This window comes from Dendrobates tinctorius, unplaced genomic scaffold, assembly GCF_039654945.1.
Source record: "Dendrobates tinctorius isolate UK_male_01 unplaced genomic scaffold, ASM3965494v1 ptg000040l, whole genome shotgun sequence".
In the NCBI taxonomy this organism is placed as follows: domain Eukaryota; kingdom Metazoa; phylum Chordata; class Amphibia; order Anura; family Dendrobatidae; genus Dendrobates; species Dendrobates tinctorius.
The window spans coordinates 2,988,156-3,011,020 of record NW_027361708.1 but is presented as its reverse complement, the minus strand read 5'-3'; the positions used below and the strand labels follow the sequence as shown (position 1 = coordinate 3,011,020).

The 22,865-nt window shown below is 46.8% G+C and overlaps 1 protein-coding gene across 2 annotated transcripts in view; it reads left to right on the top strand.

The window, feature by feature from the left end:
* RASGEF1A (RasGEF domain family member 1A) overlaps positions 1–22,865 on the top strand; it is a 651,261-nt gene that overhangs the window by 196,927 nt on the left and 431,469 nt on the right. The window contains exon 2 of one of the 2 annotated variants that reach the window (XM_073574784.1): positions 4,758–4,893. The exons of the other annotated variant lie outside the window; for it this stretch is intronic. The gene's annotated coding sequence lies outside the window, so the exon portion shown is untranslated. The remainder of the gene's footprint in view (positions 1–4,757; positions 4,894–22,865) is intronic. 2 annotated transcript variants of the gene reach the window in all.

Here is a 22,865-nt window from a genome sequence, read left to right as displayed (position 1 = left end):
GGATGAAATCTTCGTGTCGATTGGATTTTCTCAACAGATGTTCGGCGCACCTGGAGCACCGTTGCAGGAAACGTGTTTGCAGGGTGTGCCAGGGTTGTCGCCATCTGTGTTGTGGTGTTCTATTTATAGCGGGTGCAAATTTATCCAGGGCACTTTGAAGTGTTTCATTGTAATGCTTCAGTGCAGAATCAGGACATGAGAGGGAGGAGATAGGGGCCAATGAAGACTGCAAGTTCTTCGTAAGTTTCTGGGTGTTAATGGCCTGTATGTATGGACAGTGGGGGTGACCTGAGCAGCCTGGCAGTTCTTGATAGAGAATGAAAGAAGATTGTGGTCAGAGAGTGGGAGAGGGGAGTTTGCGAAATCATCCACTGCACAAAGCCGAGAGAAGACCAAGTCGAGGGAGTTTCCGTCTTCATGCATTGGAGAATTAGTAAGCTGCAAAAGGCCAAACGAGGAGGTTAGAGATAAAAGGTGAGTAGCAGATGGGGAGAGGGGAAGAGCAATGGGGATGTTGAAATCTCCCATGATGAGGGTAGGGATGTCACAGGAGAGAAAATGTGGAAGCCAAGTAGCAAAATGATCCAGGAATGATGGGATGGGCCGGGAAGACGATACACCACCGCCACTCGCATGGAGAAGGGGGTGTAGAGTCTGACGGCATGGACCTCAAAAGAAGGGAAGACTCGTGAGGGTAGTTCATGCATAACCTGAAAGGTACATTTTGGTGATAGAAGCAGACCAATGCCTCCACCTGCTCTATTGTCTGATCTTGGGGTATGAGAGAAGTTTAGTCCACCATATCAAAGAGCAGCAGCAGCGGTAGTGTCTGACTGCTGGATCCAGGCTTCAGTAAGAGCCAGGAGGTTAAGAGAATTAGAAAGGAAAAAGTCATGAATGAAGGCGAGTTTGTTACACACTGAGCGAGAATTCCAAAGTGCACAATTAAGAGAGACAGATGACATGCAGGGAATATTAATAAGATTAGAGGGGTTTATGAGTGTAGCAGTTGGGGGGTTTGACTTTCTATAACATGGGGGACCAGGGTTGGAAGCAAGCAATGTCTCCTGCGACTAGGAGAAGGAGGATAGAAAGAGTGAGCAGATGGTTAAGTGATTTGTGAGAGCGTCTCTTATGTTGAATGGGGGGACTGACTGGATCTGTGCAATTTAACAATGTGAAAAGAGCGTGAGTGCTATACATAGGAGAGGAAAGAAGCGAGGGGCCGATATGGATGGAGTGTAGAGAGTTAATGCCAGGGCGGTGGATGTGTGTTAATGCAGCGGCCAGGATATAAATTACACAAATGCATATGGTATATATTTGTTGGACTCCAAATGTACAGGGAGTAGATGTATATACTATATACTTTCTTACTATGCTGACATTTTTCTACCATTAGTACTCTATGAAACTGATGTTTGTGCCACCTGATTGCGGCTGAGGAAAAAAAATTGAGCTGTTGTATGAATGTTCCCAGCAAAGAAGGTTTACACTGCTCCCTTACCTGCCACAACTTAATAGAAACATCAATTTAAAGCTCTAAATGCTGGCCCAGACCCTGATACCTCATGCATGGCCCATGACTGACTGCTGCTGTGCCATTAGCAAATTTCTACTGTGGGTCAATTGATGCCACTTTTCTTGGTGTCTGCCCCTAATTTTAGCTGTTTGGGAAGCTTTTTATCACCCCTGTTCTGTATACGTTTGGTTTTGCCTCCCTTTAAATTTAATTAGGTTCGGGTACGTTCGTCGAACTGTTCAGTGAACTTCGGGATGCTTGGCGAATTGATACAAACCGAACCTTGGAAGGTTCGCTTATCTCTAATTGAAACCATTCTACAAAGCCTCCTCATTTCAGGGGCTCAAAGGTAATTGGAAAAATTGACTTTACCATAAATAAAATTTTCATTTTCATTACTTTGTAGAGAATCCTTTGCAAACAGTTACTTCCTGAAATCTGAAAGCCAATGACGTCACCAAACACTGGGCTTCCTCTTTTGTGATGCTTTGCCAGACTTTCACTGCAACTGAAGGCTGACTTCAGTTGTTGCATATTTGTGTGTCTTTCTGCCTTGTTATTTCTGAAGCATGTGAAATGCATGCTCGATAGTGTTGAGATCTGGTGATTGAAGCAATGTCCAATCAACCTCAAAATCTTCAGTTTTACTCAAATTATTTGAGGCAAAAATGAATACACTGCACATCAAAAACTAAAAAACATCTAGTACCTTGCATGACCTCCATGATTTTTAAGGACAGCACCAAGTCTTCTAGGCATAGAATGAACAGATTGGCAACATTTATCTTTTTATATTTTTCAAGAACGATCTCTTTTAGAGCCTGAATGCTGGACAGAGAGTGATACTCAACTTGTCTGTTCAAAATTCCCTATAAGTGTTTTGGTTAGGTTCAGATCAGGAGACACTTGACCACTGAATCACTTTCACTTAGTTCTTCTTTAGAAATGCAACACATGTGTGTTTTGATCATTGTCACACTGAAAAGGTGTAAATTTACCAAGGGCAGGGAGTGATGGTTGCATCTTCTCCTTCCTTCTGTGAATTCATTACACCATCAATGAAATATTGCTTCCCCAAAATCAGGAGCACTCAAGCATCTGCCACCACCATGATTCTCTGTAGACACCATATGTTTAGAAAAAATAATTTTGAAAAATGCAGAGTGCCTACAGTGAAACATGGTGGTAGCTGTGTCCTTATGTGTGTGTTTCTTACATATAAGATATTACAAAGTGAGAAGCAATAATCAATTAGTTTTGGGAGCTTTTTATCTTTTGCATGGAAAGGTTAAAAATCATGTGTGTTCTCATTCTTCTTTTCATATGCATCCAGGAAAATTAGACAGGGTTTCTGGGAAAAAATAAAGATACAAATAATTGAACAGATTAGGTAGGTATGACTAGAACATTGTTAACTGCATGTTCTACAACACATAGGTTAGTGAATTGTAAAAATACACTCACTGGTATGATGAAAATGATGTCAATTTTCAGATTGTGAATGAGTACTAGCCATAGTGATGAAATTTTACAATATCTTATTCATGTATTGCAGAGTTTGTCCATACAGAAATTGATCTCTGGGGCAGATTTGGACCCCTTTAATGTACAGTGATAAAATCTGAACATAATCCGATGTGGACATGCTTCCAGACACCGCACATCAATGTCTAGATTTTATATGTTTGTCTGCTTATACAAGGTGAACATTGTGGTCTGCTCCCAATACCCTGCGCCATCTGCAAAATTACTGTTGCCCAAGCTAAGGTGTTCACCTATTAGTGCCATGGCATTTTGAGTGTTTAAAGGGGTTAATCAGGCTTATGATATCAATTGCCTATCATTAGGTGGATTTTCATGACTGAGTATTATATGGCTAAATGAGACTCAGTGACACAGATCTATACTATAACGCTGGATGCGTCCTTCTGTCCGAAGCCGGTATAGACTATATACCAGGATGGGGGAGCATATATTAGGATAACGGAGCATATTATAGGATGGGGACCAAGATTGGGGTGCATACCAGGCTGGGGGAGCATATACCAGGATGCAGGACTAGCTGTTGAACACGTTCTACGCCTGGGTGGCCAGCATTTTTACTGGTACATTTTTATGCTATGTTAAAGGTAACCTGTCACCACAAATAATGCTATTAACCTGCAGATATGGGGATAGCCTGCAGGTTAACAACACTATTATGCTGACCAGCGCCTGCATGCAGCCAAGTGCAGCAAAGAGAAAATGACAGCTGGCCTCCTTGTACAAGGAGTGTCAGTCAGAGTAGGGGCGCAGTTACAGCAGCCGCTCTCTATACTCAGAGCAGTGACTGAACCAGCTGCGCCCCTCCTGCTCGACTGAAATGAATGCGGGCAGGAAGAATAAAGTTAATTTTCTCCCTGCTGCATTCAGTTGGGTGCAGGCGCTGGGCAGCATAATAACGCTGTTAATGCTGTTAACCTGCAGATTAACCGCATATCTGCAGGTTTATAGCTTTTTTCTGGGGACAGGTTCCCTTTAATTTTGTAGTATAATACTTCAATACAGTAGTGCCAGAGTCAGCGGGTGCGCATACTGCTCTATCCGGTGCCATTTTATTGAAGACACTGTATTTGCGAATTTGCAGATAGAGTCTTAAAAAAATTTTGCACCGAAAATGTACCAATAAAAATACTCATCACCCAGGCGTAGAACGGGTTTAATAGCTAGTTTATTAATAATGGGGCATTTTGTACCACTTAAATTATAATGGATATTTGGTCATGCATATCTCTTTATAATGCTGGTGCATTTTAAAATGTCTGTCTGAGCTTCTTTTTTAACCTGTCTTGAGCAGCTTTATGTTGGTATCAGCAATTTACTATTACATGTGTATCAGTACCTGTCCTCAATGCCTCTGCTTCTGTCACCAAGCGGCGCCACTCTCTTTTTGCTGGTGACGCGAGGCCACAGTTATAGATTTGTGTCTTCTGGTATTTCTAGTCCAATCCGTACTAGGAAACATAGCGTTAACTGTTCTGTGTTTTGGATGGGCTGTAAACTATTTAAGATCCTGAAATCCTACTTGTCCACTGCTAATTATATTCTGACTTGTTTCTGTGTAACTTGTCTTGTTAGTCTCCCAGTGGTACTGCTGACTCAGCTTGCTTTTTGACTATTCTTATTCTTTCCGATTTTGTCCCTACACCAATCTCCTTTATTCTGACCCGGCTACCCAACTATTATCTTGCCTCAGGTTCGCTCCTACGGAAAGCAGCACTTTGGTGGAAGCAGTCCTGTGGTCCCCTTTTTAAGTCCAAGTCCCTGTACAGGAGTTAAAGTGTGAAGGCCAGTGTTCCAGTGGAATCTGCAGACGGAGTGGCTTGCTCCAGGTATGTCCAAGGTAGCTGTTTTGAGATTGCAGCCTCTTACAGGCATAAGATTTGCCTTTGCTTTTAAGGGTAAAAACCCCTCAAAAGCTTGGCTTCCACTAAGTTTTTGTTCCAAAACCAAAGCAAAAATACACTACACATACACTAAAGGAATTTTCCACTACTATGATGATGATGACTGATCCTTTGATAGTTCATCAAGACGAATATCGTTGGGGGTCCAACACCCAGCACTCCTACTGATCAGCTATTTTCAGCTCTGCTAGAGGCCTGATGTAATCAGTGAACGGAGCTAGACAAAACACTGGGTAGTGGTTGTTGTTGAGAACAGCAGCTCAGTTCCTATTCCATTGAAGAACAGTTGTAGATGAGGCATTGGTACCAGGACAGATGATCAAACTTGGAGGCTTCCATACTTTATTGTCCATCACATGATCCACCACTGAGTCTCTGTCCCTGCTTCTAGCATCTGATATTGACTACAGCGCTGACACGATGAGGGAACTCAGCGGCACTGAGCAAGGCATTTCATCTACACGGTCAGAGATATAGGCACTAGATTTTTGGAGATGGCACATTGATCAAGAGATTAATTGTGATTGCCATATTTTTGTGAGAAAGAAATTACATCCCTTTAATATTGGATAATTGGGGGTTTTGCCTTCCCCTGGATTTCCACCTTGTGATTAGATGTTGATCCAGTGGAACATGTGTCTACTAGATAATTCTGTAATGGAATAGAAAATGTCATCATAAGCCACAACCAGCTCTTCAGTTTGAGAAACAAATCAAAGTGACCTTCATTTTTATTAGGTCTCTTTGGATGGCACATAGTGGGGTTGCTTTTTTTAGGTCACTTGCAGTAAAGTATTTTCATGTGCTAAGTTATATTTTTAAGTAGGTTGCGTTATTAGTTCACAGAGCTCTGCTTTTTGGTGAGGATTAATAATAGTAGTCACTTATTTACTTGTGCAAGTTTTTCCCTTGAGACGAGTCAGGACAATGGAGAGAAAGGGGGAACCAAGCTACAGCAAACGAACTGGTCAAAGGGTAACACAGAACAAGGACAAAGACTAATGGGAGCACGTACCCTATGGTTTAGCAAGAAGTTAAGTTGGGAGCCCAGATATCTCCATTATATTGTACTTTTCTGCTGATATCCATATTTTATTATTGGATTTATCTAGTATTAATGGTTTTTACATAAAAGACAAATTATAAAAATCTCTTCAACTACATGGACAAACAACTGTGCAGAATTTGTACATAATACGCCTCCCATAATAAAAAGCATAGAGGTGCACATGTATCGCAGTTTGTATACAAGTATGTGAAATGTCTGCAATGAGCTGGCACAGATTGACATTTTTCTTCATACCAATTTTTGACATTAATTATAGGTAAATTCATTAGACCCAGTGTCCACCAGCCATCAGTTGGGCCCAATAATAATGCAGAGAATTGTAATGGCTATTTAAATAAGACACGTATTCATTGTCTGTACAGAGGCCCTGTCTCTAGAGTTGAGCGACACAGGTCGGTCAGATTCAAAAATCGCCAACTTTCGCCAAAGTCGGGTTTCGCCATTTGAAACCCGACCCTAGCGTAAGGTCGGCTATGAGGTCGCCGATCAGCGCGCCAAAGTCGCATTTCAAATGATGCTTTCAGCGCCTTTTCTCACCCAATGATGGAGAACGCACACTGTGGGCAACGCGATGACATGCGTAGCAGCCAGCACCATCTTAGAGAAGGGCATTGAAGTGATTGGCTGGCTTTGTGTGGCATCACAGTGGGTATAAAAGGCTGTGAACGCCGACCGCCATCTTACTTCTGCCGATCTTACAATAGGGAGAGGTGCTGCTGATGATTCTGAACAGGGAGAGCGTTAGGCAGGGAAGAAGAAAAAAAAAACTGCTGCTGATTGCGCTTTTCACTGTATAGTTAGTGTGCAGTGAAAGGGGAGGATTTTTGTTGTGTACAGCAGCGCTGGTGGTGATTAGGCTGCCTTTTAAGGCTACCTGCTAGCTGCATTGCTGTGTGCACACTGCTGTTCAAACTGCTTTTTTCAAAGCACTCCAAACTTTATTATTTTGTCCTGGTGAGTTACTGAGCGTTCATTTTTTCACACACCTTCTAGCAGTCAAAACTAGACAGAGACAGCATGTGTCAGTCCGTATACAAATACACGGAGCTTGACAATTTTCCATACAGACACCGTCTAGCGGTTTACGCTCCTCACACACTACCATGTACCGGCTGGTATCACGGACAAATAGAAGCTATCTGGGTGTGACTCTGGAAGAAAAAGCCGAGGAGTTTGTCCGTTTTTCCAGACCTACACCTTAGAGTTGTGTCTGTTTTTCAAACCGTTTCGTATATCTGCTGCTTGATTACGATCAAAACTAGACAGAGACAGCGTGTGTCAGTCCGTATACAAATACACGGAGCTTGACAATTTTAAATACACACACTGTACAGCGATGTACGCTCCTCACACACTACCGTGTACCGCCTTCTAGCACGGGCAAATAGAAGCTACCTGTGTGTGACTCTGGAAAAAAAAGTCGAGGAGTTTTTCCGTTTTTCCAGACCTACACCTTAGAGTCCTGTCTGTTTTTCAAGCAGTTTCATATATTTGCTGTTTGAACACGATCAAAACTAGACAGAGACAGCGTGTGTCTGTCCATATACAAATACACAGAGCTTGACAATTTTCCATACACACACCGTACAGCGGTGTACACTCCTCACACACTACCGTGTACCGCCTTCTAGCATGGGCAAATAGAAGCTACCTGTGTGTGACTCTGGAAAAAAAAGCCGAGGAGTTTTTCCAGACCTACACCTTAGAGTCCTGTCTGTTTTTCAAGCAGTTTCATATATTTGCTGTTTGAACACGATCAAAACTAGACAGAGACAGCGTGTGTCAGTCCGTATACAAATGCACGGAGCTTGACAATTTTCTATACACACACCGTACAGCAGTGTACGCTCCTCCCACACTACCGTGTACCGCCTTCTAGCATGGACAAATAGAAGCTACCTGTGAGTGACTCTGGAAAAAAAGCAGGGGAGTTTTTCTGTTTTTCCAGACCTACACCTTAGAGTCCTGTCCGTTTTTCAAACAGTTTCGTACATCAGCTGTTTGATTATGGTCAAAACTTGACAGAGACAGCGTGTGTCAGTCCGTATACAAATGCACGGAGCTTGACAATTTTACATACACACATCGTATAGAGCTGTCCGATTCTCCAACAGTATTGTATATCTGCCATTCGCATTACAGTCACTTTTATACCTAGTCAGCGTGTGTGTGTGACACTCCGTAAATACATATACGGAGATTGTTAGTTGCACAAAAATCATATACAGCTGTACACTTCTGATACAGTTCCGTATATCTGCTTGTTGGATTACGGTCCAATACATACTGTGAGAGCGTATGTGACTAACATAATATATACGTTTATTTAATTTGTTTAATACACCTTACACAGCTGGACACTCCTCATACCAGTACCATCATTTTCCCAAACATGAGGAAGTATGGTGGAAGAGGCCGCGGACGTGGGCAGGGGGGCGCAGCCGGTACTGATGGTGGTGGTGCATCGGCTGGTTCTGGCAAAAGCACAATAGCAGCTAAGGCAGGAGGTGTTGAGCCTGCGTCATCCTCTGGCCCAAGAAGGCCTGTAACGTTGCCTTTTCTTGGAGTAGGAAAAACGCTTTTAAAGCCGGAGCACCAGGAACAGGTTTTGGCGTACATTGCCGAAACAGCCACCAGCTCTATTGCCTCCTCTTCTGAACAGTCGAAACCTGAAAGCACGGAGTCGTCAGTGCCAGGGTTCTGGTCATAAAAAACCCCTTTCCTTGTGTCCTTCACCCCCACCAAAAGTTAAGGATGCGGCAGCCCACACTTCAGATTACCCTATGGAGCTCTTTTCACATACCATGCCTGGGTTATCCAGTCAAATCCTGAATTCCCCAGTCCAAGATGAATCTTACATGGAGTGCACTGATGCACAGCCACTGCTAGATGATTCTGCTGGTACATTGACCCACAGCACTACATTACCCTCGCAGTCTATTGAGCCAGAATCTGACACTGATGAAACCCAGGTACCCCTTCCCGCATACTTTACCACCTTACACGGTGACACAGAGGAAGGTAAAGAGGAAGGTGCAGATGAGTTTGAAGAGGAGGTGATGGATGACCCAGTTCTGGACCCGGATTGGCATCCATTGGTGGAGGAGGGTGGTGCTGGCAATAGTTCAGATAAGGAGAAGGATCCGCAGCAGGCATTGACATCGCAGCAGCGGTTATTTAGCAGGCCTGTAGCTGTCCTAAAACGTGGATCAAAAACTAAAAGAGTTGCAGGACAGCTTGACCAGACAGTCAACTTAGCACAGCGTGCAAGGCCAGAAAATGTTTACCATAGTAGGAAGAGTGCAGTGTGGCACTTCTTTGTCCAAAATCCTACTGATGAGGCAAAGGTTACCTGTAAGAAGTGCGGAAGGACCTTTAGCCGAGGTAGACAACTCCGAAATTTGAATACCAGTTGCATGCTCAGACATTTAATCAACATGCATTTGCAAGCGTGGACGGACTACAAAACCTCAGGTAGCACATGTGCACCTGCTCCGACTGAAGGTAGCCAACAACGCCCCATCACTTCCCCACTGTAAGACCACCACCACAATTAAGCACACCACCAGCGCTAAATGTGGAGGTGTCGTCGCAAGGCCAAAGCACTCAGGGAATCACAATGGTTTTGCAACACAACACTGAATCTAAGCCATCACCACCAATACCATTACCATCCCCCTCTCACTCCATCCGGTCCATCCACTACTTCCCCCATATGCAGCTCTCCAGTCCAGCTCACCCTACCAGACACTCTGAGTAGGACAAGAAAGTACTCATCATCTCATCCGCGTACACTGTGTTTGAACGCCTACATTGCCAAACTAATCTCATTAGAGATGATGCCCTACCATTTGGTTGAAAGCGAAGCTTTCCGCGACCTCATGGCCTACGCTGTCCCACGCTATGACCTACCCAGTCCGCACTTCTTTTCTCGAAAAGCCATCCCTGCCCTCCACCGGCATGTGAAAGACTGCATTGTCCATGCACTAAAACAGTCAGTGAGTGGAAAGGTGCACCTCACAACAGATGCATGGACCAGTAGGCATGGCCAGGGCCGTTACGTGTCCATCACTGCGCACTGGGTTAATGTGGTGGATGCAGGCTCCACTGGGGACAGCGGCGGTGGAACAGTGCTGCCTAGCCCACGTTATAGGAAACAGTCGGCTGTAGGCTTTCGCTCCTCCTCGTCTATCAGCAAAAGCTCATCCACAGAGCGCAGTCGCACGAGCACTACATCCGCAGCTGGCAGTGTTGCACACGAGGTGTCCCACTATCGAACAGCTAGTGGTAAGCGTCAGCAGGCTGTGTTAAAGATGATGTCTTTGGGCGACAACAGACACACCGCGGAGGTACTGGCCGTCTACTTGCAGCTACAAACAGAGTCATGGTTGGGCAGTCTACATCTTGAGGCAGGCAAGGTAGTCAGTGATAACAGCCATAATTTTGTGGCAGCCATAGCCCATGCAAAACTCACACACATACCTTGCCTGGCTCACACTTTGAACCTGGTGGTGCAGTGCTTCCTTAATAATTATCCAGAGTTAACATCCCTGCTCCATAAGGTGCGAAGACTGTGCTCACACATCCGTCGCTCGGCCGTACACTCCTGTCGTATGCAGAAGCTGCAGCGATTGCTTCACCTCCCCAAGCACCGCCTAATCATAGACGTTGCAACAAGGTGGAACTGCACCCTGCACATGGTTGAGAGGCTGTGCGAGCAGAGGCAGGCTGCAATGCATTTGTGGGAGGATACACGGGCAGGCAGTTTGAGAGAAGACATGGAATTGTTGGGTGTGCGGTGGTCAAAGCTGAAAGACCTCTGTAAAGTCCTTCAATGTTTTGAGGAATGCACACGGCTGGTAAGCGCAGACAACGCCATCATAAGCATGAGCATCCCACTTATGCGTCTGCTCATGCAAAGTTTGACACACATTAAGGATCAGGCGTCTGCAGCGGAGGAAGAGGAGAGAAGCCTTGATGACAGTCAGCCATTGTCTGGTCAGGGAACTGTCCTGGATGAGGTGGAGGAAGAGGATGAGGAGGGGGATGATTATTTTGGGCAGGAGGAAGTTTCTCAGGGGGCAAGAAAAAATGTTGGCCTTCCAAGGTCAGGTACAGTGTTTGACTGTAGGGATGTGGATTTGCCAGAAACTGCTCCTCCACCCACCACGGGCAGTGCATCATTGACACCTGGAACATTGGCCCACATGTGCGATTATGCCTTGCGGATCCTAAAAAGGGACCCCCGCATTGCCAAAATGATGAGGGATGATGACTACTGGCTGGCCAGCATCCTCGATCAATGCTACAAAGGCAAATTACACAACATCATGCCACAGGAGAACCTAGAGATAATATTGGCAAACAAGCAACTCTGGTAAACCGTTTGTTTGAGGCTTTCCCAGCACACAGCAGCAGTGCTGGTTCTCCCACGAGCCATAGTGGGCACAATGGAAGAGGTGTTCGTGGTGCACACAGCAGAAGTGGCGTTGGAGACAGGGGTTTAATGACCATGTTGTGGAATGATTTCTCAAGTACCGCTCACACGACTGCTAACACTGCATCGATTAAAAGTGACAGGAGGCAGCAGTTGTTATCTATGGTTACCAACTACTTTTCCTCCCATATCGATGCTCTCCCTCACAGGTCATTCCCCTTTGACTATTGGGCCTCTAAACTGGACGCCTGGCCTGAATTGGCACAATATGCCTTACAGGAGCTAGCTTGCCCTGCTGCTAGTGTGTTATCAGAAAGAGGACCCGTCTGTCGACCCAAAATGTTGATGATCTAACCTTCATTAAAATGAACCATGCATGGGTTTCAAAGGATTTTGTCCCACCTTCCCCTGATGACACATAGGTTACCAGAAAAGTGCCTCGGTTTTTCCTCCTCTTCCTCGGACTTGCCCAATTACGCCCTTTGCAGCAGCCTAATGTCCAGCCAACACATCAACATATGCCAATTTTTAAACCTCCCTAACTGGGCTGCCCACCCCTCCCCCAATGGCTGGGGTCAAGACCTGGCGCACTCGGGCAAGTGCCGTTGCTCTGAACAGGTGGATGGGCCCACTGATGGCCGACAGCAATGGCACAGGGCCCCTCATAGTACAATACAGTGTCTCAGACGGTGGGAGGGCACACTCGCCGTCAGACACACCAGCGTACTATGAGAGGCCCTGTGCCAGTACCGGCAACCACGATTTTCTCCCCCCTGCTTGATCATGGCCACAGCACTTGCAAGTTGCAATACTTACCTCTCCCTGCTCCACCGCTGTGTATTCTGGGCAGTTAAATCCTTCACAGGGACGGCCACTAGAAATTTGGTGTATTGATCAATGATGGTTAAGATGTAGCTATGGCCTGTCCTGCTGGCCTCTACCTTCAGATGATCAATGGCTACTACTTGACATGTACGTCAACTTACAAGCGGATGCAGTGGTGGTTTATGATCACCTTTCACAGTTGTGTCACAGACGTGTGACATTCCTGTCACCATTTTTCAATGTCTCCTCTCATGCCAATCCAATAGAATCGTCTACGGACTGTGGCTTCTGTCTTTTGCACTCCAAAATGACCAGACGCATCATGATAGGCAGTGAGGACCATGGGTACATCTCTCCCTGTGATCACAATTTGATGGTGACGAGTAACGGTGATGTGACCCATGCAACTGCGATAAAGCAGTCCTTTCTTCACAAAGAACCTTTTTCGCTTTCTCCACAGACACAGTAATTGAGGGTCTGCATCGCCTCTGCAACATCTACCGGGAGGTTTTCCCGCGATGAGTAATTCCAAAATTTCTGCTAAAACTCGACTTTGCGTCTATACTTGTATCCATGTAGTTTCCAGTAGTGGTGATTCTGGAATGGCTTACTGAGATTGAAATATATACGAAGATTTAAAAGTACCACAACACTGTATACTGGTGTACGCTATGAATACCTTTCCCTTTTTCTACTTTTTTAATTCTGGTGTAATATATAGTGAGCCTGTGAGTGTCTGCGTCTGACTCCGGAAGTATAGACGGAAATTTAACCCTAGACTGGACACACCTGGTATGTGCTGATACAGTACCTTGTTTCAAAAATTTGTATTAAGGTATCATCTGTAGGATAACCAACTGTGGGGGGGACCCTCTTCTTGCCGCAGACAAACATGAGACTGAGACAGAGTTTGTAATAAACAGGTCCGTTTTTAGTGCCCATCCTTCTGTCGACAACAGCAAATCACCACAGCCGTTTCACATTTCTCTGTACACAGGCCCCGGTACCTTCACTTCCTTTGTAACTATAATCGTGGCGGCCTCTATGGCTCTTCCACTGTGGCTGGCCAAGGCCCAACCACCACAGCTCTGCACCAGTCTGAGCACACCGTCCATATGATAGCCCCAGGCCGTCTTCGTCTGCGGCTACCATCCTCTGGGCCACCCTCCCATGACCGCCTCAACTGTCAGTCCTCTCTGGAGCCTTTCCACTGTCTCTATTTCATCAGCAGAACTTCCTCTTTACTGTGCTCCCTTCGCTGACTGACTCTTCCAGAACCTTCCATCATCCTTTATACTTCCAGTTCTGGTAACTCCGCCCACCGTCACCTAACAGTTTCTCTGACCAATGGCAGTTATTCAGTCCCACTCCTACACTCTCCACTGCCCTCCAATGGGCAAGCTAAAACACTGCACCCTTTCTCTTTATCTTAGCAGTTTCACACCTACACTGCGCTACACCTCTGCTTCACACTACAGGCTGGTTTGTCTGTCAGTCCACCTTCCCTACATCATCCATAGTGAGTGAGTGCGTGTGGGTTACGCCTTCAATTTATACGGTGAATCGCAGAAAAAAATTTTTACACTATACTCGATGCAGTACCTTTGTTCAACATTTAGCATTACGGTCAAATCCATACTGTGTAAGCATCTGAGAGTGACTACGGGACTATTTATATGGAGATTTCAATTGTACCCTAAAAAATATATACTTGCTATCTTGTTATCCAGGACCTTTTTTACAGCATTTTTTATTATGGTCAAAACCAAACTGAGTGAGCGTCTGAGGGTGACTACGAAAATATATACCGATATTTTCAATTTGGCCAACACTGTATACAGCAGAAAGCTTCGGATACAGTAACCTTTTTAGCTATTTAGATACTTGTGTAATCCATAATGAGCCTGTAAACATCTGTCTTACTCTGGCAATATATTTGGAACATTAAGATTACCCCAACACTGTATAGAGCTGTATGCTTGTACGCATTTACAGCTTTTCATATTCTTGTGTAATCCATACTGGGCCTGCCTCCTGAAATGTATACGGAGAATCAGAATGTTTACACTATACTATATATACCTTGTATCTGGTGATACTGTACCCTTTTTCAACTTGTTATTAGAGTTGAGCGAAACGGGTCGAAAAAATTCAAAAGTCGCCGACTTTTGGCAAAGTCGGGTTTCATGAAACGAAACCCGACCCTAGGATGAGGTCGGCCGTGAGGTCGGCGACTTACGCGCCAAAGTCGCGTTTCAAAAGTTTGTTTTGCGCTCTTTTTCAGCCAATCAGGATCCACGGACACTGTGGGCAACGTGATGACATAGGCACGGGTCACCACCATCTTTCAGAAAGGCATGCAAGTGATTGGCTTGCTTTGGTGGGCGTCACAGGGGGTATAAAAGGGCGTGCACGCCGACCGCCATCTTACTTCTGCCGATCTTAGCATAGGGAGAGGTTGCTGCTGATTCTGTAGGGAGAGCGTTAGGCAGGGAAGAAGACCAAAAAACTGCTTCTGCTGCTAGCGATTTGGCCTGCACAACACACCAGTCACTGGCTATATAGTGGTGTATCAGTGGTGTTGGTTGTTGGGCTGCCTTCTAAGGCTTCCTGACAGGCTGGCATTGCTGTTTACCCACTGCTCCGCAAACTGCTTTTTTAAAAGCAATCCAATCTCACTTATCCTCTAGTCACTTAGGTCACAGCTGTGCCATCGAGCTTGTCACATAGCGCTCAGATATTCATTGGGCCTCACACAATCCAAAAGTGTCCAGTGTCCAAAAGTGTGTGCAGAGATTCAAACTCTCACTTATCCTCTAGTCACTTAGGTCACAGCTGTGCCATCGAGCTTGTCACATAGCGCTCAGATATTCATTGGGCCTCACACAATCCAAAAGTGTCCAGTGTCCAAAAGTGTGTGCAGAGATTCAAACTCTCACTTATCCTCTAGTCACTTAGGTCACAGCTGTGCCATCGAGCTTGTCACATAGCGCTCAGATATTCATTGGGCCTCACACAATCCAAAAGTGTCCAGTGTCCAAAAGTGTGTGCAGAGATTCAAACTCTCACTTATCCTCTAGTCACTTAGGTCACAGCTGTGCCATCGAGCTTGTCACATAGCGCTCAGATATTCATTGGGCCTCACACAATCCAAAAGTGTCCAGTGTCCAAAAGTGTGTGCAGAGATTCAAACTCTCACTTATCCTCTAGTCACTTAGGTCACAGCTGTGCCATCGAGCTTGTCACATAGCGCTCAGATATTCATTGGGCCTCACACAATCCAAAAGTGTCCAGTGACCAAAAGTGTGTGCAGAGATTCAAACTCTCACTTATCCTCTAGTCACTTAGGTCACAGCTGTGCCATCGAGCTTGTCACATAGCGCTCAGATATTCATTGGGCCTCACACAATCCAAAAGTGTCCAGTGTCCAAAAGTGTGTGCAGAGATTCAAACTCTCACTTATCCTCTAGTCACTTAGGTCACAGCTGTGCCATCGAGCTTGTCACATAGCGCTCAGATATCAGTGGGCCTCACACAATCCAAAAGTGTCCAGTGTCCAAAAGTGTGTGCAGAGATTCAAACTCTCACTTATCCTCTAGTCACTTAGGTCACAGCTGTGCCATCGAGATTGTCACATAGCGCTCAGATATTCATTGGGCCTCACACAATCCAAAAGTGTCCAGTGTCCAAAAGTGTGTGCAGAGATTCAAACTCTCACTTATCCTCTAGTCACTTAGGTCACAGCTGTGCCATCGAGCTTGTCACATAGCGCTCAGATATTCATTGGGCCTCACACAATCCAAAAGTGTCCAGTGTCCAAAAGTGTGTGCAGAGATTCAAACTCTCACTTATCCTCTAGTCACTTAGGTCACAGCTGTGCCATCGAGCTTGTCACATAGCGCTCAGATATTCATTGGGCCTCACACAATCCAAAAGTGTCCAGTGTCCAAAAGTGTGTGCAGAGATTCAAAATCTCACTTATTCTCTAGTCACTTAGGTCACAGCTGTGCCATCGAGCCTGTCACGTAGCGCTCAGATATCAGTGGGCCTCACACAATCCAAAAGTGTCCAGTGACCAAAAGTGTGTGCAGAAATTCAAAATCTCCCCTGTCCTATAGACACCTTGTTTTACATACTATATAGTTTGTTGGATTTTGTCTACATTTCTACCAAAAATGAGGAAGGCTGGTGGAAGAGGCCGTAGAATTGGGCAGGGGTTGGCAGCTGGTAATGATGGTGTTGGTGGTGGATCTGATGGTAGTGGCAAGAGCAAAATAGGACCGAATGCAGGAGGTGTTGAGCCTGCGTCATCGTCTGGCTACATAAGGCCTCGAACGCTTAGTTTTCTAGGAGTTGGCAAACCGCTTTTAAAGCCAGAGCATCAGGAAAAAGTTTTGTCTTACATTGCTGACTCAGCCTCCAGCTCTATCGCCTCCTCTTCTTCAGTTGTAAAAAGTAAAAGCACTGAGTCGTCATTGGAGGCTCATGTTCATGAACCACACCTTTCCTTGTGTCCTTCACCCCAACCAAGATTGAAGGATGACGCAGGCCATACTACTGATTACTCCATGGAGCTGTTTTCACATACCATGCCTGGATTATCAAGTGAAATGGTGAATTACCCAGGCCAAGATGAATCTGACATGGAGTGCACTGATGCACAGCCGCTGATGGATGATTCTGCTGGTACATTCACTCAGAGCACTACATTGTCCTCGCAGTGTACAGAGCCAGATTCTGACCCTGATGAGACTCAGGTGCCCCTTCCCGCACACTATACCACCATACACGGTGACACAGAGGAAGGTGCACATGACATAGAAGAGGAGGTGATGGATGACCCAGTTGTTGACCCAGATTGGCATCCATTGGGGGAAGAGGGTGCTGCTTCCAATAGCTCAGATGAGGAGCATCCACAGCAGACATCGACATCGCAACAGCTGTTATCTGGCAGGCCCGGAGCACTCCAAAGACAGGTTCCAAACATCAAAAGAGTTGCTGGACAGCTTGTCCAGAGGGTCAAAAGATCACAGCGTGCTAGGCCGCAAAATGTCTGCCAAAGTAGGAAGAGTGCAGTGTGGCACTTTTTTGAACAAAATCCTCATGATCAGGCCAAGGTTATCTGTAAGAAGTGCGCAAAGACCTTTAGCCGAGGGAAAAATCTGAAAAATTTGAATACCAGTTGCATGCTTAGACATTTAACCAGCATGCACTTGCAAGCGTGGACACAACACCAAACCTCAAGTGCCACATGTGCAACTGATCACAACGAAGGTAGTCAGCAACGCTACATTGTTTCCCCCACTGTAAGCCCACCGGTTAGCACAGCAGCAAATGTTGAGGTGTCGTTGCAAGGCCACAGCAGTCAGGGAATCCCACTGTTATATCAACGAAAGACTGATTCTAGGCCATCAGAAAGAACACCAACTCCATCACCATCATCAACCCTCTCTCAGTCCGCCCTGTCCACCGCTACTTCCACCATATGCAGCTCTCAAGTCCAGCTCACCCTCCCAGACACTATGAGTAGGTCAAGAAAGTACTCAGTCTCTCATCCGCGTACACTGGGTTTGAACGCCCACATTGCCAAACTAATCTCGTTTGAGATGATGCCCTTTCGGTTGGTGGAAAGCACAGCTTTCCGCGAACTCATGGCTTATGCAGTACCACGCTATGACCTACCCAGTCGCCACTTCTTCTCTCGCAAAGCCATCCCAGCCCTCCACCATCATGTGAAAGACCGCATTGTCCATGCACTCAAGCAGTCAGTGAGCGGAAAGGTGCACCTCACAACTGATGCATGGTCCAGTCGGCATGGCCAGGGCCTTTACGTGTCCATCACTGCGCACTGGGTTAATGTGGTGGATGCAGGGTCCACAGGGGACATCGGTGGTGGGACAGTGCTGCCTAGCCCACGGTATAGGAAACAGTTGGCTGTAGGCGTTCGACCCTCCTCCTCCTCCTCCTCCTCCAGAAGCGAAAGCTCGTCCACAGAGCGCAGTCGCACGAGCACTCCATCTGCAGCTGCCACTGTTGCACACGATGTGTCCCCCTATCGAGCAGCTAGTGGAAAGCGTCAGCAGGCTGTGTTGCAGATGATGTGTTTGGGCGACAGACATACCGCCGAGGTGCTGGCCGAGTACTTGAAGCGACAAACTGAGTCATGGCTGGGCAGTGTACATCTTGAGGCAGGCAAGGTAGTTAGTGATAACGGCCGTAATTTTGTGGCAGCCATAGCCCTTTCAAAACTCAGCCACATACCTTGCTTGGCTCACACCTTGAACCTGGTGGTGCAGTGCTTCCTCAAAAATTATCCGGAGTTAACAGCCCTGCTCCAGAAGGTGCGAAGACTGTGCGCGCACATCCGCCGGTCGCCTGTACACTCCGTTCGTATGCAGAAGCTGCAGCGATTGCTCCACCTTCCCAACCACCGCCTCATTATCGACATTGCAACAAGGTGGAACTCCACCCTGCACATGGTGGAGCGGCTGTGCGAGCAGAGGCAGGCCATAATGCATTTGTGGGAGGATACACGGCCAGGCACTTTGAGAGCAGACATGGAGTTAACAGGTGTGCAGTGGTCGAAGCTGAAAGACCTCTGTAAAGTCCTTCAGTGTTTTGAGGAATGCACACGGCTGGTAAGCGCAGACGACGCCATCCTAAGCATGAGCATCCCACTTATGCGTCTGCTCATGCAAACTTTGACGCACCTTAAGGAGCAGGCGTCTGCAGCCAATGTTGATGAGGAGGAAGAGGAGGAGGGAATCCTTGATGACATTCAGCCATTGTCTGCTCAGGGACCTCTCCTGGACGAGGTGGAGGAAGAAGAGGAGGAGGAGGAGGATGATGGGGATGATTACTTAGGGGAGGAGGATGCATCTCGTGGGGCAAGTGAAAATGTTGGCGTGGCAAGGTCTGGTACAGGGTTTGTGCGTGACTGGAGGGATGTGGATTTGCCAGAAAGTGCTCCTCCACCCAGCACTCGCAGTGCATCATTGACACCGGGAACATTGGCCCACATGTCAGATTATGCCTTGCGGATCCTAAAAAGGGACCCCCGCATTGCCAAAATGATGAACGATGACGACTACTGGTTGGCCAGCATCCTGGATCCACGCTATAAAGGCAAATTACAAAACATCATGCCACAGGAGAACCTTGACCTAATATTGGCTAATAAACAAGCAACTCTGGTAAATCGGTTGCTTGAGGCATTCCCAGCACACAGCAGCGGTGGTGGTTCTCACACGAGCCGTACGGGCCGGGGGCAGCTTGGCAGAGGTGTTCGTGGTGCACACAGCAGAAGTGGCGTTGGAGACAGGGGTTTCATGACAATGTTGTGGACTGATTTTTCAAATACCGCTCACACAACTGGTAATACTGCATCGATGGAAAGTGACAGGAGACAGCAGTTGTCAACCATGGTTACAAACTACTTTTCCTCCCATATCGATGTTCTCCCACACAGGTCATTCCCCTTTGACTATTGGGCCGCTAAACTGGACACCTGGCTTGAATTGGCACAATATGCCTTACAGGAGCTCGCTTGCCCAGCTGCAAGTGTGCTATCGGAAAGAGTCTTCAGTGCAGCTGGATCAATCCTGACAGAAAAAAGGACCCGTCTGTCAACCCAAAATGTGGATGATCTAACCTTCATTAAAATGAACCATGCATGGGTTTCCAAGGATTTTGTCCCACCTTCCCCTGATGACACATAGGGTGACAGAAAAATGGCTTGCTTTGGTCCACCTCTTCCTGGGACTTCACCTATTTCGCCTTTTGCATCAGCTGAATGTCCAACATCAACATATGCCACTTTCTAAAACTCCCTAACTGTGCTGCCTCCCCCCCCATGGCCGGGGTCACCACCTTTTGCACGACACCGTGCGAGTGCCGTTGCCCTGGACAGGTGGGTAGGCCGACTCTTGGGCGCGGTCACTGGCACAGGGTCCCTCATAGTGCAATCAAGTGTCTCTGACGGTGGTGGTGCACACCCGCCGTCAGACACACCGCTGTACTATGAGGGGCCCAGTGCCAGTACCGACGCCCGCGAGTGGGCCCCCCTTGCTTGGGCAGGGCCCCAGCATTTGCAATCTTTACTTATCCCTGCTCCTCCACTGTGTAATCTGGGCCGTCAAATCCATACTGTGCCTGACACCGTCTGACCCTGCCTCCTGAGACATATATTTTGAATGTGTACGCTATCCATACATGTTATCCGGGGATACGGTACCCTTTCTAACCTTTGTGCAATCACGTGCAATCCATACGGTGCCTGACACCGTCTGAGCCTGCCTCCTGAGACATATATTTTGAATGTGTACACTATCCATACATGTTATCCGGGGATACGGTACCCTTTCTAACCTTTGTGCAATCACGTGCAATCCATACTGGGCCTGACACCGTCTGAGCCTGCCTCCTGAGACATATATTTTGAATGTGTACGCTATCCATACATGTTATCCGGGGATACGGTACCCTTTCTAACCTTTGTGCAATCACGTGCAATCCATACTGGGCCTGACACCGTCTGAGCCTGCCTCCTGAGGCATATATTTTGAATGTGTACGCTATCCATACATGTTATCCGGGGATACGGTACCCTTTCTAACCTTTGTGCAATCACATGCAATCCATACTGGGCCTGACACCGTCTGAGCCTGCCTCCTGAGACATATATTTTGAATGTGTACGCTATCCATACATGTTATCCGGGGATACGGTACCCTTTCTAACCTTTGTGCAATCACGTGCAATCCATACTGGGCCTGACACCGTCTGAGCCTGCCTCCTGAGACATATATTTTGAATGTGTACGCTATCCATACATGTTATCCGGGGATACGGTACCCTTTCTAACCTTTGTGCAATCACGTGCAATCCATACTGGGCCTGACACCGTCTGAGCCTGCCTCCTGAGACATATATTTTGAATGTGTACGCTATCCATACATGTTATCCGGGGATACGGTACCCTTTCTAACCTTTGTGCAATCACGTGCAATCCATACTGGGCCTGACACCGTCTGAGCCTGCCTCCTGAGACATATATTTTGAATGTGTACGCTATTCATACATGTTATCCGGGGATACGGTACCCTTTCTAACCTTTGTGCAATCACGTGCAATCCATACTGGGCCTAACACCGTCTGAGCCTGCCTCCTGAGACATATATTTTGAATGTGTACGCTATCCATACATGTTATCTGGGGATACGGTACCCTTTCTAACCTTTGTGCAATCACGTGTAATCCATACACAGCACCTGTGGTTTGCACACGTAAGTTTTTCATTTTTTCAGGAATGACGGTTAGGCCTAATTCCGGAACTGCAGTTGACCTGCACTTACTGGGAAATCATTGTTCGCGGGTAATAATTGTAATCACTCAGTGATCCCCATCACTAACGTTGTTCAGCGGGTTATCTGCACCTGTAAGCAACAAACGCTGGCCTTTTCAGTGTAGCGCACATGCAGCCACGGACATGTAAGGGCATGACACACCAGTTATTGGCCAATCTCATGTTCCAGAGCCTCACGTGTCCCTCTAGTAAGCCGGACTCGGACCGCGGGGCATGACGGAGTCTCGTTCGTTAACGGAATTAAGCTTGCAATGTGTGCATCTGTTCTGTAGCTGGCATGGTTGAGGTTTCCCAGGTGGAGTCGAATTTAACCGTAGGCTCCACTCCTGGTGGTGCCCTTCTGGACATTCCTTTAAGGTTCAGCTTTGCAACCATACTGCCCACGTAAAACAAACACTTTGCCTTCATGAACGCTGTTTGGAGGGTCATGACTCGTGGGAATAACGCCGCCCAATCAGTTAACCTGCTAGAGAGATCCTTCGTTGCTCCCAAGCATGACATCACACTCCCTAGGAGGAAGGTAATGCCACTGTGGCGACCGTACTCCTGGGGGCGACACAAGTGCACTGATGCCCAGCGACTGCTCGATGAATCTGCTGGTACATTGACCCAGACCACTACATTCCCCTCTCATGCTACACGGCCTGAATCTGACCCTGATGAAACTCAGGTTACCCTTCCCATATACAGTTCCATCTTACACGGTGACAAAGAGGAAGCTGCAGATGAAAGTGCAGGTTCGGCCCACCCGCCATCAGACACACCACCGTACTATCAGGGGCCCTGTGCCAGTGCCGTCGCCAACGAGTGGGCCCCCCTGCTTGCTCAGGATCACAGCACTTGCAAGGTTGAAATACTGTGCAGTGAGATGGAAGATGGGGACGACGAGGAGTCCAGACTAGTCCAGGGATTCCCTAGCGAGGAGACTTATTTGATTGTTTTCAATGTTGGGACAGCAATTTTTGGGGAGCACTATACTCTGGAGAATGATAGATGGGGCCCACCATACACTGGAACATTCCAAAGGTGGACATCAGACACTGGAGCAGCATTTACAGGGCCCATTATACACTAGAGCATTAGAAATGGGGCCCATTATGTTTGGAGCATTATTTGGGCCCATAAGACAGTGGAGCTTCATCCATGGGGACCAACATATACTGTAGCATTATGTGGAGCTCATCATATACTGTTTCAAACAT